General features: G+C 48.1%; 1 long non-coding RNA gene across 1 annotated transcript in view; it reads right to left on the bottom strand.

Annotated features, from left to right (window-relative positions):
- Nucleotides 1-3,474, bottom strand: part of LOC127490301 (uncharacterized) — a 50,928-nt gene extending 47,454 nt beyond the window's left edge. The window contains exon 1 of the long non-coding RNA XR_016229252.1: nucleotides 3,275-3,474. This is a non-coding gene — a long non-coding RNA (uncharacterized LOC127490301). The remainder of the gene's footprint in view (nucleotides 1-3,274) is intronic.
- Between the last annotated feature and the right edge of the window lie 8,989 nt (nucleotides 3,475-12,463).

The following is a 12,463-nucleotide window of genomic DNA, read 5'->3' as shown; positions in this document are numbered from 1 at the left end:
TCTTGAAACCCTACTACAATGCACTTTCGAATTTTAAAACAATGGGTTCAAAGGCAGGCTACAAAAGGAAGTTACTGGTACCACTTTCACTTAGTTGAGAAAAATGTTAACTTTCATGAGCTTGAAAAAAAATGGATTATTCAGAAGCACTGCTGTTCCCAGCTATGTTTGGTTTTCACTGAGCATTTTGGCTCTGGATAAACAGAGTTTGCTCCTGTCTGTGCGGCTCTGTGTGGGGCCTGTGGGCAGGAGGGAACGGACCTCAAGTGCAGATCTTCTGAGTCACCGGGCCAAGTCGTCCCCTCCTGCCCCCAGAGGTGGGGCCGCAACCAATAGGCTCCTCCTGGCCCTGCTCACAGCCGCTTCCCAACCCACCCGATGCAGCCAGAAGATGGACACAGCGGAACCTGAGGCTTGGGACCAGATGGAAAGCCGGGGAATTCCTTGAGAAAATCAACTGAGCTTCGTCTAGACAAGTTCAAAACGTGCAAACTTGAGGACGCAGGAAAATTCCCAAAACAACTCTTGACCGTGGGCCCAGCAGCCACACATAGGAACGTTCACATCAGCACTGTAAGCAACAGCAAAAACCCAGAACTGCCAGCAGCCCGAACGGCCACTGATAGCGCAGAGTGCTCACGTATCGGAACATGAGACAGGACGGCCACAGCAAGTGTCACAGATACCACACACGTCATGTGGGGAGGTGAGCAAAGCAAAGTTTGCATAAAGATACTTTATTATTATTATTATTGAAAACAGTTCGTCATTAGAAAGGCAGAGCAACAGAGAAAGAAGGGAAGAGAGAGGGAGAGGAAAAAAAAAGAGGTCTTCTGTTTACTGATCTACTCCCCAAATGCCCTCAAAGGCCAGAGCTACTCCAGGCTGAAGCCAAAAGCCAGAAACTCTACCCAAGTCTCCCAGGTGGGTGGCAGGAGTCCAGGTACTTGGGCCATCATCGGCTGCCTCTCAAGCACATTAGCAGGAAGCTGGGTCAGAAGAGGCGAGACTCAATTCCAGGCACTCTAATAGGGAATGCAGGACCCCCAGGCGGCAGCTTAACCTGCTGAGTCTCCAGCAAGCTGAAGAAAACAGACAGCATGAGGTATTTTACGCAATGTTAAAAGACAAGCAATAATGGCTGGCGCCGCAGCTCACTAGGCTAATCCTCCATCTGCGGCGCTGGCACCCCGGGTTCTAGTCCCGGTTGGGGCATCAGATTCTGTCCCGGTTGCTCCTCTTCCAGTGCAGCTCTCTGCAGTGGCCCGGCAAGGCAGTGGAGGATGGCCCAAGTGCTTGGGCCCTGCACGTGCATGGGAGACCAGGAGGAAGCACCTGGCTCCTGGCTTCGGATCACAGCATGCTGGCCGTAGTGTCCATTTGTAGGGTGAACCAACGGAAAAGGAAGACCTTTCTCTCTATCTATGTCTACCTCTGGCTGTCAAAAAAAAAAAAAAAAAAAAAAAAAGACAAGCAATACCAGCGTATTATTCAGAGATGCCTATTTTGGGATTAAAAGTGGAAAGAAAAGTGAGAGGATGACTAACAAAAATTTGGGAGGGGTTTGGGGGGGTGTGCATTGTGATCCACATCTTAAATGGGTTGTACATCGTTGGGTGTTCATTTTTCATGCTCTGCTTTTGTAAGTTATTCTTTTTTTAAAAAAGGATTTAATTATTTATTTGAAAGGCAGAGTTTCAGAGAGGCAGAGAGAGAGAGAGAAAAAAAAAGAGAAAGAGAGAGGTCTTCCTTCTGCTGGTTCACTCCCCAAATGGCTGCAACAGCCGGAGCTGAGCTGATCTGAAGCCAGGAGCCGGGAGCTTCTTCAATGTCTCCCACACGGGTGCAGGGGCCCAAACACTTGGGCCATCTTCTACTGCTTTCCCAGGCCAAAGCAGGGAGCTGGATTGGAAGTGGAGCAGCCGGGACTCAAACCAGCATCCATATGGGGTGCTGGCACCGCAGGCGGCAGCCTTACCCACTACACCACAGCACCGGCCCCACGTTATTCTTTTGCATACATTTAATATTTGATTAAATCTAGAAAAACTAGATAGAGGCAGAGATTCCCGGCAAAGGATGTGATTATAAAACCTTGTCCTTATAATCCCGAAACTCAAAATTCATCATCTCTCTCTTTGTTTAACAGTCAGACAAACAAAATGAAAAGGCCAAGTTTATATATGGAGCAAATATGGATGGAAAAACGTGACCCAAGAGCCCAGAGTCTCTCGGCCTTCTGCATCACATTTGCCTTGTAGCGTTTCTTCTTCTCTATGTGTCATTTACTATTGCAGTCACAAGGCTTTCTTAAGGCTCTCATACGCCAGGCATGGTTTAGGTCAGGAGGACTGGACAGTAGAGCACAAGACAGACGTAGTTCCTTCCCTGGTGGAAGGGACAGAGGTGGTGAACGAGGGCAGGTGCTGCATAGAAAAAGTGCAGGAGGCTGGGAGAGCTCAGGGCAGCAGCTGGCTTCCCAGCCTGGCGACGCGGACTTAGGAGAGGCATACGGAGGCATAGTGTGTGCCAGGCCACGTTGTGAGCATTTTACAACAGTGATTTACACACCATATATATATATATATATATATATAAGATTTATTTATTTATTTGAAAGCCAGAATTACACAGAGAGAGGAAAGGCAGAGAGGTCTTCCATTCAATGGTTCACTCCCCAGATGGCCTCAACAGCCAGAGCTGCGCCAATCCAAAGCCAGGAGCCAGGAGCTTCCTCCGGGTCTCCCATGTGGGTTTCAGGGGTCCAAGGACTTGGGCCATCTTCTACTGCTTTCCCAGGCCATAGCAGAGAGCTGGATTGTAAGTGGAGCAGCCAAGACTCGAACTTGCACCCATATGAGATGCCGGCCCTGCAGGCCAGGGCATTAACCTGCTGCGCCACAGTGCTGACCCCTACACACCGTATATTAACTCATTGAATCCTCACCTTGCAATGGCCTCACTGAGGTAGGTGCTCCCATCGTCTCTCTTTTACAGAAGAGAACACTGAGTGGCACAGAGGGGTTAAGGGACTAGCTCAAGGTCACACAGCTCCTAAGTGCTAGGCCAGGACCCAAACCCCAGCACCCCGGAGTTCTTCAGCACCACTCCCTGCGGCAGTGACAGCCGGCCGGGACCGGAGGATGACGGGAAGTCAAGCAGGGAGAGAGGAGGGGGACAACGGCTCCAGACAGAGGCCCCACCTGTGCAGCCTTGAAGGTCACACAAGGAGCTGAAAGAAATATTTAGCCACAGAAAGCGCAAAATCCCCTACCAGCTGAGAAGAGTGCTTCTTCACTTCTTTTCTTCCAGGCCTTGGCTCAGGAGCGACCACGCAGGGCTGGGGCCAGGGCTGGGGGAGGTGGCTTGAGCCCTCTGGCTGTTTTCTCTGGGCGAGATGCAGACTTTGGTGCCAGGGGTCTGAGGGTTTCTAAAGGCCCATGGCAACAGCTGCCAGGGCTCCTGGGAAAGTCCGCTGGCATCCGGGGCCCTGCAGCCTTGGCAGCTACTCCACGCCCTCCTGGCCTTCCCCCCACCCCACCCCAAATGGACCCAACAGCAATCAAGAGCAAGAACCTAAAGCACGACCTAGCAAACAGCTGGCGAAGTATTTTTAAAATCCAATTTAAAGTTGTATATGTGTATGCCCTGGGTGAATTTCCCTGGAGGACTCTAGCTTTCAAGTGGAAATTTTTTTTTTCAGTCAAATAAGGCAATCTCTATTTGATTCCATCAAGCCCGAGTACAGGGCCCTGCAGCCACTTAAATCCACTTTAAGCGCAAAGAAGTCAGCGCTCAGGAGTCGGGGCCACTCCGGCACCCAGAGCGAAAGGTCAGCACAGCTGATATTTATCATGCTAGCACTGTTAGTGGGCGTGGGGCTCTGTCCAGCAGGGGAGGTGAAATAAGCCATGAATTAGGGCTGCAGGAGAGGAGGGGAGCCAGACTTGCAGGGGAAGCGGGTGGGGGGGTCTGCCCATTGTCACCCAGCTTCCTGAAACTTGCAATCAAATGAAACCAGAGGACCCAGAAGAAACACGAGTGATGAGAGAGCAGGGTTCTGGGGCGGCGAATGGGCAGCGGGCCCAGCGCCCCACAGCCTGCCCATCCCTGTCTGGCCGCTGCCTGTTTGTGATCCTGCAGCCAGCCGCCAGGCTTAGGCCTCAGGCGCCAATGGAGAGATAAAGCGTCCTGTATCCTGTCCCCGAGCCAGCAGCACCGTGTCCCCTGCAAGGACGGCAACATTTTGCTTCTAACAAACACTTTGTGCATGTAGCCTCCCGGATTTACTTGTCTGGGCTTTTCTTTCTGAGGCCGAAAGTTACAAACTGGACAGATCGATGAGAGACGTTTTCTGCTTCTCCCCACTACTCATACACACACACACACACACACACACACACACGCACACGCAGGTTATGAGTCCGAGCAATGCTGGAGAGCCGTCCTGGGGAGACTGGAAAGGCCCGGAACCACTCCTCTAACAGAGGCGCTTTGTGCTGTGCCGGTGCTGATGGAGCCCGCGGAGGCCCTGCAGGTGGCTGCTGGAGAGATGTAAGACGTAGTGCTGTCAGGAGAGGGAGACGAGTGGGTCTGGGGGGGCTCGTAGCTGCCGTTACAAAGTGATCACCATTTCACCACGCAGCTCATGTTCAAGTCTCGTCATTTTAAAAGCCCTTCTTGTGCTGAAACAATGGATCCCGGCCCTGAGCATGTGCCAGGGTCTGGTGTATGGCAGATACTCCAAAAAATATTACCCAGTATCATTATTGAGCTGAAAGCTGCTTGCCCAAAATTTCGAGCCATTGGCCCAAGGCTGTCTTCAAGAGGAACCCAGTCCTCATCTCATTCCCTTTGCTCTTATTTCCATGAGAACTGTCTTTAGCGCCTCCCACCACACCTGACATAGCATGGCTTCCAGACACACCTCCAGGGCTGCCCTCCATAGGCAAGTCAAGGTATCAATAAGCCTTCTTAGACATTTAAACGTGGTCCACAGGAATGAACATAATATTGCAGTAATTATCTCACCATCCAAACAGTGGACAAGTGCCACTTTACCTCCCTCACATTTTTATACCTAAACCATTACACCAGGCATGTGTGAGGTACTGGACCCACAAAGATGAATGAAGTCTGACCCACTTTGTTCTTATCTCCATCATACCTTCCACCGTATCTTCTACCATACAATACCTCCAGACTGGAAACTACCCAAACTGCCATTGTGTTTGCGTGGATACGGAAGTTATGGTCTATTCATACAATGGAGTGTTTATGTGGCAAGGGAAATGACAGCATGAAACAATATGGATGTATCTGGCAAACACCATGATGATTAAAAAAGCAGATCAAAAAAAACAGTACATACTATATTTATTTTGTTTTTAAAATTTACAGAAAGTCAAAACGAACCTCCCTTGTTGAAAGATCAGGTAGGGGAGAGAGGGATAATATTGAGAGCACTGGGAGAGGTTGAGCTTGGTTTTCTCATCTGGCACTGGGTTGTGGGGTGTAACTGGGTTTTAACCACATAAACAGGGAGAGGGCTGAGCTGTTAAAGGTGTTTACTCCTAAGAGTCTCGTTAGTAGCCTGAAGGAGGAGATGAAATCGGCCATAAAGATGAGAGTGGAAGTGAGAGATGAGAGTGAAGCAAGGGAATATTTAGCTGGGGAGTCAGTCAGAACCGTCAAGGAGAAGTGTTGCATCAGAAAAAGGCTTGAAGGTGGCATGGCGGTATAAGCCGTGAATCCAGCATGGGGTCACGCTTGTTGGTTGGGTGGCCTCTTTAGGAATATAAGCAGAAAATCTAGGGTTGGGATTTTACTGTGCGGATGTGACAAGAGCAGGAGAATTGGCACTGGTGGGAGAATAACTTAAAAAAAAAAATCAGTCATGGTGTCCAGCCAGGAGCAGAAAACAGGCATGTGTGACCCTACGGGCCCCTGGTTTTCCACTCACAGCTCTCATCCCGCCTTCTCAGCCCCTCTTCTCTTCCTCTATCCAACCCTTAGGATCAGGGATCTCCAGAGTCTCACCTTGAACTAGGCCTCGTTTTGGTGTACACAATTTCCTTACACTTACTTTCAACTGCACGCTACCTGACATTGCTGTCTGCAGAAGCAGCCTGGCCCACACCTGATCCTGCTTGTCCTTCTCCAACCCAGCATTCTCTGCGCTCCAGATCCACACACCAATGCAACAAGTTTGGACTCAACATGGCCCTCAGCTTACCACATTCAAAAGTGAATCCACGGTGCAGGCAGGCTTTTGGCTTGCTGATTAAGATGCCGGTTGAGACACACATGTGCCATCTCGGAGAGCTGAGTTCAATTCCTGAATCCAGCTTCCTGCCAACACAGACTCTAGGAGACAACCGTGGTGGCTCAAGCAACTGGGTGCCTGCCACCCACATGGAAGACATGATGGACTTCCAGGGTTTGGGCCTGGACCGGCCCAGCCATTGTAGGCAACTGGAGAGTGAACCAGCACATAGGAGTGCTCTTTCTCTGTCTCTCTGCCTTTCAAAAACAAAAGCAATAAAAGTGAACTCAATATTTGCTTCTCCTGCGTCCTCTGGCCTCTAACCCTCTGCCCCCTCCTGACTGTTTCCTCGGGTGCTTGGGCCACCTCCTTCATTCAGCCGCTTTCTCATCCTCTTCGTCACCAAGGCTACCACTTTCCCTTTCTGACCATCCTCCCACCCCGACCATCCCTTCCAATCAGAGCCCTGCCCTGTTGCAAAAACTTTCCAAAGTCTCCTTATGGCACGATGGCACCACGGGCGGCGGCTTTACCCACTACACCATGGCGCCGGTCCTGGGATCTCTCATCTTGAGCTCTATACGTTCCTTGTCTGTTTTCAAAATCTCTATATTTTTTTAATGGTCTTATAAAGGCCAGTGTTGTGGTGTGCAGGTAAAGCTGTCACCTACAATTCAGGTATCCTGTTTAGGTGCCAGTTCTAGTCCTGGCTACTCCACTTCCAATCCAGCTCCCTGCTAATGCACTTGGGAAAGCAGTGGAAGATGGCCCAAGTGCTTGGGCCCCTGAACCCACATGAGAGACCAGGATGAAGCTCCTGGCTCTGAATTTAGCCTGGCCTAACCCTAACTGTTGTGGCCATTTGGGGAGTGAACCAGCAGATGGAGGATCTCTCTCTCTCTCTCTGTCTCTCCCTCTCTCTGTGTAACTCTACCTTTAATATGAATATATAAATATTTTTTAGAAGTCTTATATTCACCTGGCGTAAGAGTCCAAGTATTATAAAAAAAGTGCCAGGGCTGGTGCTGTGGCGTAGCAGGTAAAGCCGCTGCCTACAGTACCAGAATGTCATACGGGCGCCAGTTGGAGTCCCAGCTGCTCCACTTCCAATCCAGCTCTCTGCTATGGCCTGAGAAAACAGTGGAAGATGGCCCAAGTCCTTGGGCCCCTGCACCTGCGTGGGAGACCTGGGAAGAAGCTCCTGGCTCCTGGCTTCAGATCGGCTCAGCTCCGCTGCTGCAACCATTTGGAGAGAGAACCAGCAGAAAGATTTCCTTCTCTCTCTCTCTGCCTCTGCTTCACTATCATTCTGCCTTTCAAATAAATAAATCTTAATAAAAAAAATTGGGGTGGATTGTCAAACAAAAAACAAAAGTTATCTTCTCCCTCTGACCACCAGTGTCATTTTCCAAAAGTTATGACCATTTGCTGTGGATTCCTTTTGAAAACAAGTCTACATTTACCTGTATACCTATTTTTTAAATTTAACACAAATGTAATCATATTGCCATGTACATTGGGTTTTTTTCCAACGTGATATATTTCAAAGTTCTTTTCCAGATCAGCATATGCGGTTCCACCTCAGGTTTTAATGACTGCAGACTTTTCCATGACATCAGTGTTGGTGTCTGACCCTCTGCTGATGGATGTGCTTTTTATTACGAAAGTGTTGCAGTGGACATCCCTGCACATGATTTTGGTATAATTCTGTCAATGTTTCCCTAGGGCACATTCCTAGTGGTAGAATTGCTGAGTCAATGGGTATGAGTTTTCAAAATGTTGACAGACATTGCTAAATTACCCTGCAGAAGATCTCAATCTGTTTACACTCCCAGCAATCAGGTAGGAGAGTGCCTATTTCTTCATAATCCTGTAAACACTGGGCATTACCAAACTTTTGTTTGTTTTCCAATCTGATAAAAAATGGAATCTAGTTTTACTTTGCATTTCTTTGACTATGAGTGAGGGTGGATATTTTCCCACATATGTATTGGCTATTCTTATTGCTCATAAATAGTTCATATCCCCTGTAGGATAGCTATGTTAGTAAGTCTGGATGTTTGAACCGTCACCTTGTCGCCTGGGGAAGTTAACAGAGTGATAGGAATACATGAAGTTCACCTTTGCCCAAGTAGAGGCCGAAGGCAAGCAAAGAGGACTGAGCAGCCCCAGAGAGTTCAAGACGGGACCACTCGCAGCACTTTCTGTCCACTGGTGTTCCACTGACCAGCCGGCTGCTCCCTGCTCCCTTCACCGTGGAGCCCTCACCTCCTTCTGCTTCCCCCATTGCTGCGTAACATCAAGAACACGTGGAAGGAAACTGGCCAGGCTCCTCAAGAGACTCAGATCAATACACTTGAACCTGAACTTCTACCTCCACCCAGTATTTTACTTAGGGGAGTCTCTCCTAAGGAAAGAATTCCAAATATTAAAAAAGATGTATACGCAAGAACTTCATGAACACTTACATAATGGAAGACTACACTCAGCCTGCATGTCTAACAAGAAGGAAATTCATCAGTCAGTTCTCTGTATGCATTATTGAGTGCTTTGCACTTGTTAATACAAAGACTGGGTGAGGACATGGAAAATGCTAATGAGAAAATCACTTAACATGGGATGAAACTAACATTTGCATATATATTATTTACAGTACAATTAAAAAGCAAAGCAAAGGGAATGTTAATAGTAATTTTCTAAAAAGCTACTGACTAGGTGCTTTTTCTTTTATTTTTCCAAACTAAAAAATAGTCTTCTATTGAAATAAATTCATATACCATAAAATTCTTTTTAGTGTGTTAGTAAATTTTAGCAAAATCATGGCACATTCATCATCTCTATTTCCAGAATATTTTCATCACCTCAAAAATAAAATAAAATAAAATAAAATAAAATAAAATAAAATAAAATAAACCCTCTGGGGCCAGCACTGTGGCCAAGTGGGTTAAACTACCACCTGAGACTCCAGCATCCCATATTGTATGTAGCTCACACAAGTTCAAATCTTGCCTGTTCCACTCTCCATCCAGCTCCCACAATGCACCTGGGAAAGCAATGGAAGATGACCCAAGTGCTTGGACCCTTATCACCCACATGTGAGACCCTGATGGAGTTCCTGGCTCCTGGCTTCAGTCTGTCCTGGTCTCAACCATTGTGGCCATTTGGGGAGTGAACCAGCAGATAGAAGATTTTTCTCTCTCCCCCCTGCCCTCTCTTGGCCACTCTGCTTTTCAAATGAATAAAATAAATCCCAAGCACTTGGGCCATCTTCTACTGCTTTCCCAGGCCATAGCAGAGAGCTGGATCAGAAGAGGAGCAGCTTGGACTAGAACCGCAGGTGGAGGTTTAGCCCACTACACCACAGTGCTGGCCCCAGTAAATGTTTCCTAAAACAAGGGAAACCTCCATACCCATTAGCAGTCACTCTCCATCCCTTCTCCTAGCCCCTGGTCACCACTAATCTATGTTTTTATATGGGTGGGTTTGCTTATTCTGAGCATTTCATCTAATTGGACTCTTAACAGTGTATGGTCTTTTGTCATTAGCTTTTTTTAATTTTTTTTATTTTTAATTTTTTTATTTTTTGACAGGCAGAGTGGACAGTGAGAGAGAGAGACAGAGAGAAAGGTCTTCCTTTGCCATTGGTTCACCCTCCAATGGCTGCCGCAGCCTGCACGCTGCAGCCGGCACACCGCGCTGATCCGATGGCAGGAGCCAGGTATTTATCCTGGTCTCCCATGGGGTGCGGGGCCCAAGCACTTGGGCCATCCTCCACTGCACTCCCGGGCCACAGCAGACAGCTGGCCTGGAAGACGGGTAACCGGGACAGAATCCGGTGCCCCGACCGGGACTAGAACCTGGTGTGCCGGCGCCGCAAGGCGGAAGATTAGCCTAGTGAGCCGCGGCACCATCCTTGTCATTGGCTTTTTACAGCAAGCCTTGGTGAAACATGAACACAGATTCCTCCGTGCTGTGGCATGTATCAGTACTTCATTCCTTCTTGCAGCCAATGATGGTCCATTGCATGGACATACCACATTTTGACTACTATTTAAAAGTTAAGGGACCAGCATTGTGGTGCAGTAGGTTAAGTCACCCGCTTTCAACACTGGCATCCCTCATCTGCTGGTTCATACCCCAGATGGCTGCAACAGCAGGGCTAGGTCAGGCCAAAGTCAGGAGCTCCAAAATCAGTCGACCATAATCTACCTGTGGGTTTAGTTCTAGGTTCTTAATCCTATTCCTCAAAACTTTCTTTAAAGTGCTTTAAAAACAAAGATGTATTTATTTGAAAGGCAGAGTTGCAGAGAGGCAGAGGCAGAGGCAGAAGCAGAGAGAGAGAGAGAGAGAGATCTTCTACCTTCTGGTTCACTCCCCAAATGGCTGCAACAGCCAGAACTGGGCTTGGGCCATCTTCTACTGCTTTCCCAGGCCATAGCAGAGAGCTGGATTGGAAGTGGAACAGCTGGGTCTCGAACCAGCACCCATATGGAATGCTGGTACTGCAGGCGGTGGCTTTACCTGCAAGGACACAGTGTTGGCCCCTAAAATGCTTTATTTTATATGAAAAAAAAAGTAACCTTAAATAAATAAATAGAAAAAGATATCTATATTGATTGTTCAATATCCAAGAGGAAAACATGGGAATCTTCCTATTATTAAAAGTTTTGGGCTGGCTCTGTGGTGCAGTGCATAAAGTCATAGTCTGCAGTGCCAGCATCCCATACGGGCTTCTAGTCCAAGTCCTACTTTCGATCCAGCTCCCTGCTAATACACCTGGGAAAGCAGTAGAAGATGGCCCAAGGCCTTGATCCCCTGCACCCAAGTGGGAGACCAGGAAGAAGCTCCTGGCTCCTGGCTTTGGATTGGCGCAGCTCTGGCTGTTGTGGCCATCTGGGGAGTGAACCAGCAGATGGACAATCTCTCTGTCTCTACCTCACTCTGTAACTCTGTCTTTCAAATAAAAAAATAAAAAATAAAAAAAGAAATATGCAACACGAACTGTGCACTGTGTCAAGGTTGGAGAATTAGCTGATGAACAGCATCTTCACGTCGTTTGGAACCAGAGAGTGATCACAATTTTGACCATATTTCTACAGGCTTCCTGATCCAGGTATCATGTGATTTCTGCCTGCGCCATCCTGGGCTGTATCTTTTACAATTGCTTTCACACAAACTCAGAGAAATCCATTTCTCAACAATTTGTGGTTGAATCTTCAGACATTTTCTCTTTTCAGTGTGTCTAAATAGGTGGTCTTCAAATTATTGTGGCTTTTTACCCCAAACAAATTTTTTAAAATTATGCTACCGGCCGGCGCCGCGGCTCACTAGGCTAATCCTCCGCCTAGCGGCGCCGGCACACCGGGTTCTAGTCCCGGTCGGGGCGCCGGATTCTGTCCCGGTTGCCCCTCTTCCAAGCCAGCCCTCTGCTGTGGCCAGGGAGTGCAGTGGAGGATGGCCCAGGTGCTTGGGCCCTGCACCCCATGAGAGACCAGGAAAAGCACCTCGCTCCTGGCTCCTGCCATCGGATCAGCGCGGTGCGCCGGCCGCAGCGCGCCGGCTGCGGCGGCCATTGGAGGGTGAACCAACGGCAAAGGAAGACCTTTCTCTCTGTCTCTCTCTCTCACTGTCCACTCTGCCTGTCAAAAAAAAAAAAAAAAAAAAAAAAAAAAAAATTATGCTACCATAACATTTTAAAAAAGATTTTTTATTATTTATTTGAAAAGCAGAGTTGCAGAGAGAGGGGGAAAGAAAGGGTCAGAGAAGGAGAGAGATCTTTCATCCACTGGTTCACTCCCCTAAATGGCCGCAACAGCCAGAGCTGGGCTGATCCAAAGCCAGGAGCCAGGAGCTTCTTCCAGGTCTCCCGTGCAGGTGCAGGTGCAGGTGCCAAGCACTTGAGCCATCTTCTACTGCTTTCCCAGGTACACTAGCATTGGACTGCAAGTGGAGCAGCTGGGGTTTGAATTGGCAAGCATATAGGATGCCAGCATTACAGGTGGTGGCTTTACCCACTATGGCACAACTCTGGTTCATCCACCACATTTTAAGTGGACATAGAAAGTTTCCCATCATACATACAGTTGATAAGATTGTCATTTTCAGCATATTGTAAATACTGGCATTTCAAATAAAGCTGTCACTTTGTGCCAATGGAACACAGCTGTCACAATGCCCAATGGAACACAAATATCATAT

The sequence above is a fragment of the Oryctolagus cuniculus genome, chromosome 2, assembly GCF_051225735.1.
Source record: "Oryctolagus cuniculus isolate XC-2025 breed Fujian yellow rabbit chromosome 2, ASM5122573v1, whole genome shotgun sequence".
In the NCBI taxonomy this organism is placed as follows: Eukaryota; Metazoa; Chordata; class Mammalia; order Lagomorpha; family Leporidae; genus Oryctolagus; species Oryctolagus cuniculus.
This window is presented reverse-complemented; position numbering and strand designations above follow the sequence as displayed.